General features: G+C 36.7%; 1 pseudogene; it reads right to left on the bottom strand.

Moving 5' to 3' along the window:
* Positions 1 to 204: 204 nt before the first annotated feature.
* On the bottom strand, positions 205 to 2392 carry LOC107480906 (cinnamyl alcohol dehydrogenase 8-like; annotated as a pseudogene).
* Positions 2393 to 7124: the final 4732 nt, after the last annotated feature.

Genomic DNA, 7124 nt, shown 5'->3' with positions numbered 1-7124 from the left:
ATAAAGTATACAAAATAATAATAAAAAAGGCTGACAAACTCCTCTCACAACACACTTTAAGAAACCAAACAGCAGAACTCAGAGAACTCCGTTCCAAAACTGACCCAGAATCATACTCATCGTTGTGTGTTTATTACAAAGATTTTAGTTGACTGCAAAGCTTGCAAAGAACCAAATATTTAAGGCTTCCTTCCTTTAAGCATTCTAATTAGTAGGAGAGTCCTTGAGGGTGTTGGCCACATCATCAATGACAAATCGATACCTAACATCATTATTTGCGAGCCTCTCTAACGCAGTTCACGTACTCCATTGCTATAGCCTCAACTTCCGCAGTCACATTATGATTTGCTGCAAAATCCACCATCTCTTGCATCTCTTCAATACCTCCTATATTACTCCCACCGCCACCAACCATCTTCCTCCCTGTACATACCATCATCATTTCATTGATTATAGAATTAATTAAGTCCCATTCCACATACATATATAATCCATATATCTAACATATGGAGACTTACCCGTAAGCAAAGTTTGGGCTGATATCTCAAGAGGCAAGGGAGGTGCTCCCACAAATATGAGTTTTCCACTTCTTTTCAATAAACCAAGCAGTGGTTCAACCGAGTGATTACCAGAAACTGTGTCGATAATACCATCATTGTACGCATAGCATCCTAATTAAACACGACAAATTGTTATATATACTATGGCTACTAGCTATCTATCTAGAATCTAGTTATATTTAGATCATGAAACAATGTCAATAATTTATGTAAAAGAGTTTACCTGCAACTGTTGATGACCATGACTGATCAAGAAAGCATCGGCATCAAGCTTCTCCAATGCTTCCTTCTTCTTGCTAGGAGAAGTGCTTATTACCGTGACCTTCGTATTAAAGGCCTTAGCAAACCTGACAGCCACGTGACCAAGGCCTCCATGTCTAACCACGCCCACGTGCAGCCCGGGCTCAAAAAGCCCATAATATTTCAATGGGCTGTAAACTGTGATTCCAGCACTAATTTATAAGTCGATTTTGTGTCTATAACTATTTTCATTTGATATCAGTATTTTGTCTAATATGTTATTTTTTATTTAAATGAAACTCAAAATTGCGATAAATTAGTCTTTAATTTATCGAGTTGAGAAATATCACAAAAAAAATATTGCACGTATTTGTTATTATTTACTCAGTATTAATTACTTTTTATACATACTATTCTTTAAGTACAGACTATTTTCAAATATGTATAGTACAATTTATCAATACGTATTTATACATTGATGGCATATATGCATTAATATTGTTCACTATTCGTCTATACATGTACTTTACATTCAAAAAATTTGATACTATTTACAAAAACATAATTACTAAGAAATTCAGGGTGCGTTTTAGTATGCACCTGTCCAATTCAGGCGCTCACGATGCTGGTGGTTTTTTGTCGTGTTGGAGGTTTGAGTATTAATCACGTATATACCCAATTGACATAGATGGTAAATGACGTGTTGCTTCTAATCTATATGTAGTTAAAACCGGTTTATAATATTTGCAAATATATCCGCTGTGTCTTGGGTGAGAAGTAATATAAGTGTTTATGAAAAATTAGTATTAAATATTTGCTTTTATCTAGTTTGAACCGTGAATGGACAGTGTAATATATAGTTTGTGTTTGTTTTTAAATTTGTAAAGTTGTGATATTGATTTTTATGTATAATTATAAAGCAATGGTAGTATATATTTTTTATGATTGTATATATGTTGATTTTGGACTTGTCTAAAAAAAAGTTGATTTTGGACAAAAAAAACTAGCTTAATTTGAATCAATCCGAAACTTAAGAAATAAGTGTGCCTATAACTTGTTAGTTTCGAAAAAAATAATTGTTATATAAGTTATGAAGTTAACTTAGAGGATTTAATGTTATAGTTAGTAATGGATGTATGTTTATAAAATGGGAATTATTATTGTTTATAGTATTGGAATAAATTATTGGTTAGGTGGCCGTGGAATTGAAAAGGAAGAGTTGACACATTGAATAAAATTATTTTTATGTCCATTCATATACTATATAGGATTGGATGAGTAATACCCCAAATCATTCCCTAAGAAATTTTAGATCGGACACTTTAGTCCCCAAGGATTAAAAATATCCAGATCGATCCCCAACATTAAATGCCGTTAGTCGTTACAGTCTTTGTCCGTCAGAAGCTAACATCTGCTGCTAAGGTGTAGCGTTAAGTTCTCCATGTGGTCGTTAAGTACCATGTGGAGGGAAGAGGACAATTCAGTCCCTGTAGACGCAACCCTATCAATGTCAATTTGGGGAGACCATAACGTTGCATTTTGTCTATGAAGGTGTAGAGGTCTTCGTTCATCTTCTTCTTTAAATCCTGCATAAATTTGAAATCCTAAGAAGTTAATTCCTCTGCAAAATACATCACAGCTACAATGTCACGCGGTGTGGGAAGCACTTTGGCATCAAGTGGTCGTCAACAGAGAGCGACCCACGATGAAGCTGATAACCCAGGCATGGAAATATGCGAAATCCCAAAGGACAGCACCCAAAATGTGGATGTGGATTGTATGCAATCGTATCGAAGTCAAGGACTCCTGATAATCTGGAAAGACTATTGTTTGGTTACCCAAAATACAAGGTTAGATTTTAATTAGATAGTGGTTTGAAAAATCATTGTTGATGCATTTATTTGTGAACTGGTTCTGAGCAAAAAGATGATTTTTTTAGCAGGAAAAACAAAATTCATTGCAATTTTTTTATATGGTTTGAATCAATTTTTGACATTGATTACAACAAAGTTGGTGTGGAAAAATGACTGATCTTCATGGCATAAGTGGTGATGATGGATGGGTTAAAGAGAGATTTTTGGAGATTGAAAACAAGATAGAGGCACGGGAGAAATCTCATAATTCAGTGTCAAAAATTGATTGGAAAAGCAAAATGTATAATGTGGTTGTGTTTGTTATAGATTTATGGATGATAAGTTGGCTTTGTTTGATCAAGCATTCTGGAAAATGTTAGTAGATTAGGCTTGGATGTATATTGACTAAGTTGCATATTTCTTTGCTAAATTCCTGATGAATGAAAAAAGCAATAGGTTGTTTACAGTAAATGCAAATCTATTTGTACGATGAATTTATCCTACTTCAACAATCAATGATGAGTGAATTGCCATGAATTAAGATATCTAAGTAAGAAATGAAAAACCAAAGAGCAACCATCATAGATTAAAGTATCTAAGTAATACATGTAAAACCTTGTGCTGATAAGTGTAATTGTCTCAAGAAGCCTATTCTTGACAATGATAATTTCATACAGATACATGCATGCACTAGCATATACATGAACCAAAACAAAGGATCAAATTTATCCTGATTCAACCAAAATACCCATGTATGAACCAAAACAAAGGATCAAGTTTATCCTAATTCAACCAAAATACTACTTAAAATATATATATATATATAATCATTTCTTCCTCGGAGCCTTGAATCCAGGATTGGGTATGAACTGGAACATCCTTGAAGCAGTTCCCTTACTTGCAGTAGACATTGTTTCTTGTGAGATGCCTTGAAGGATTTGATGTGGTCGAATTGGTGGTGGGGTGCTTGACTAAATTGGTGGATTCACTATGTGAGGTGGCCTCATAATAGGCTGCTTTGCTCTTGTAGTGGTTTGAGCATTAAGTCCATTCCAAATGGTTTGTGGCACTGTTCCAGTGTTTTGCAGATTGCCAAACAAGAAATGAATGATAGCATGGTTAAGTTCCTTTGCAACAATTGTAAAGATTTTGTTAAAACTCACTAAACATGTTTGTTATTGATGGTCCTGGAAAGGTTGAAGGTACTTGAGAATGAGCAATTTCAGAAGCACCAGCCTGAAACCAATGATTATCCAGAATTAATCCCTACCCAGTTCTGAAAAAGACAGCTCAGTCCCTAACAGTTTTTAAAATAACCAAAGCAATCCCTAAAGAATTTTTAAGGTACCAATAAGATCCTCTCGAATAGCAACCTGATGAGTATAAAACAGTCATGTTATCTGTTCTTGTGGAGCTGATTTAGACACATGAATCTCTTCTGTTTGGAGCAGGTGGACCTTTACATGTCTTGTGGTTGTGACCAGACTCTCGACATTTGCTACATGTGACTCTAAAAGTCCTTCTCGTTTTGGTTTCACTTGACTACTGCTTTTCAGAAAGGTCTTTCTTCCTCTTCTGCACAGGGCAGCCAATTGGTCTTTTAATCCGAGGTGGAATTGGAGCCACATAGGTTGTCTTGGTCCAATACTCCTCGCTATTAACTAGTTGGAGACAATCTTGGTAGGTGGCTCTAGCTGCACCAAGCTTAAGCAATGGATGCACATAGCTCCCAGCTCTATCTTCTCTTCTAGCAATTGCAGCTAGTGCATGAACATAAGGTAAACCTACCTTTTGTTGATCCGATATGAAATTCCACCCGTGGATGTACTGATCTCCAAGATCTACTTGTAGCAGTGTGAAGAACCATTTCCAATTTTCTTTTGTCTCGCTATTGACCACAGCATACGCAATCATATAGAAGTGATTGTTAGCATCTTAACCCACGGCTAAAAGTAGTTGGCCTCCAAAATATCCTTTCAAGAAACAACCATCAAGACCAATCAAGTTTTTACAACTAGCCTTAAAGCCCTTTTTACATGCATAAAGGCATATATATAGCTTGTCGAACAACGGAGGAGACTGCGGTATTAGAGTCATAGCCAATAATGCTCTGCTTCCTAGATTACTCCTCAGCGATTCATGCAAGTAGTCCCTAAGCTTATTGCGTTGAGCTCTTTCGTTTCCAACAACACGATCTCTTACCTCTTTAAGAGCTCTATAGATCATCTTTCCATTCACAACCACATTGTAATCTATGTTGATGTGGTCGTATGCCTCACTGAGTGTCATGTGAGGTTGGGTTTGTAGCCTCTTTTCTAACTTGTTAGCAACCCACTTCTGGTCTGCTATATTACTCCCGAATTCTCTTCCGCATGTGTGATTAGGAACATAGGTCTTTATTTGATAGCTTCTCAATTGAGAGTTCCAAGCACAATAGATGAGCCAGGGACAAGGTGCACACTTCGGACCTTTGTTACTATTATCTTCACTAGTCAAAACAGTATCTTGGTTACTTTCATTAGTCACAACAGCTTCTTGGTTACTCCCATTAGTCACAACAGCTTCTTCATGAATGTTATTATCACCAGCAACATCATCTTCCTCATTACCATCACTGTTTTCTTCTCCTTCTTTCATTTCATTATTAGCTTGATCAGTTTTTTCCTTGTTAGGTTCTTCCGTAGTGGTTTATTTTTTGGATTTTCTTTTTCTAGGCTTCTTTTCCCTTTCCACCCCATGTTCGCAATCACACCTCACCCTTCTCTGATCATTCTTAATGTATCTAATCCTCCTTCTTTCATAAATCACATGATTCTTCAATATATTGTTGAAGGACTCAAGGGTTGTAAACTACATTCCTAATTGAAACCAAACATGACCAAACTCGGCACCTTCATTAAATTGTGGCCATTCATATCTGTCTCGCTCATCCTCTGAGCTCTATGGTGTCAACAATGTTTTAGACTCATAATCAAACATAGGATCCTCCTCTTCTACCTCCTCTTCATCTTTATTCTCCCCTTCATGATGTGTATCACCAAAAACAGGCCTAGTAGAATTTGATGTACCTCCCTTGGGCTTAGCAGATTTTTGTCCTCCGGAATTGGGCGGATCAGTATTTGTTGGTGTAGTTTTAGGCCTTGCATCAACAGTTGTGGGCCCAATAGTATTTGGTCTACTAGAACTTCCTCCAGCACTTCGTAAAACATAAGCTTTTTTGGTTTGGCTTGGAGCAATTGGGTTTGTTATTGTGCTTCTCTTCCTCACCTTCTTCTTGGAGACTAACTTACTCTCTATTTTTTTCTTTGTCTTCTTCCTCACAACTACACAATCTTCTTCACTATTATCCTCCATTCCTGGTGAAGGTGGTCTGTACGGCTCGTCTTCCGTGCTCTCATACCCATCTTCGCTAGAGTCATCATCACCTTCAGCTGTATCAAGTTCAAATTCTGAATCATCCAATGGAGTGTCCATTATTGGGTGATCAAAGTTCAAGTAAAACTCATCAGTTTTCCTGTTATTTTCTATTTATTCTCTCGCAACTCATTTATCTCCTTATCTCCATTAATTGGGTGTAATCCAGACTCAAAGTCTGAAGCAGTAGGATCAAACCAATACATTGTCTTGTAATCACTGTATCCTAGTCCTTTGAACAGAGTTTGAAGATCAAAGAAGCAAATGAGGTCAATATCCATCTTAGCGAATGTCTCAACCTTTCCATCAATGTATAGCATAGCACCTTTATTATCCCTTACAATATTGCCTCCATGGTGGAACACATGAACCACCATATCCTCCATCTGCAATATATGGTGGAAAAATATTAATTTCATAAATTACATACACCATAAACCCAGAAAAAAAACAAGATTAATTTTCAATTTCATAAAGTATTCTATTTAACTATTCTAAATAAGCATCATAACATATTTGGTGCACGAAATTGTGATCATCAATGGTGCCATCAACATGGTACGCTCAATTGCACCGGTAATGAATCCAAAAACTTGGTGTTCAATACCATGGCATAAACACAACTTCGCACAACTAACCAGCAAGTGTACTGGGTCGTCCAATTAATAAACCTTACGCGAGTAAGGGTCGATCCCACAGAGATTGTTGGTATGAAGCAAGCTATGGTCACCTTGTAAATCTTAGTCAGGCAAACTCAAATGATTATGGATGATGAATAAAACATAAAGATAAAGATAGAGATACTTATGTAATTCATTGGTAAGAATTTCAGATAAGTGAATGGAGATGCTTTGTCCCTTCCGTCTCTCTGCTTTCCTACTGTCTTCATCCAATCCTTTTTACTCCTTTCCATGGCAAGCTGTATGTTGGGCATCACCGTTGTCAGTGGCTACAATCCCGTCCTCTCAGTGAAAATGTTCAACGCACACTGTCACGGCACGGCTAATCATCTGTCAGCTCTCAATCAGGTCGGAATAGAATCCAGTGATTCTTTTGC

The sequence above is a fragment of the Arachis duranensis genome, chromosome 3 (assembly GCF_000817695.3).
Source record: "Arachis duranensis cultivar V14167 chromosome 3, aradu.V14167.gnm2.J7QH, whole genome shotgun sequence".
Taxonomy (NCBI): Eukaryota; Viridiplantae; Streptophyta; class Magnoliopsida; order Fabales; family Fabaceae; genus Arachis; species Arachis duranensis.
The sequence above is the reverse complement of the archived record's forward strand: the minus strand, read 5'-3'. Positions and strand labels throughout refer to the sequence as shown.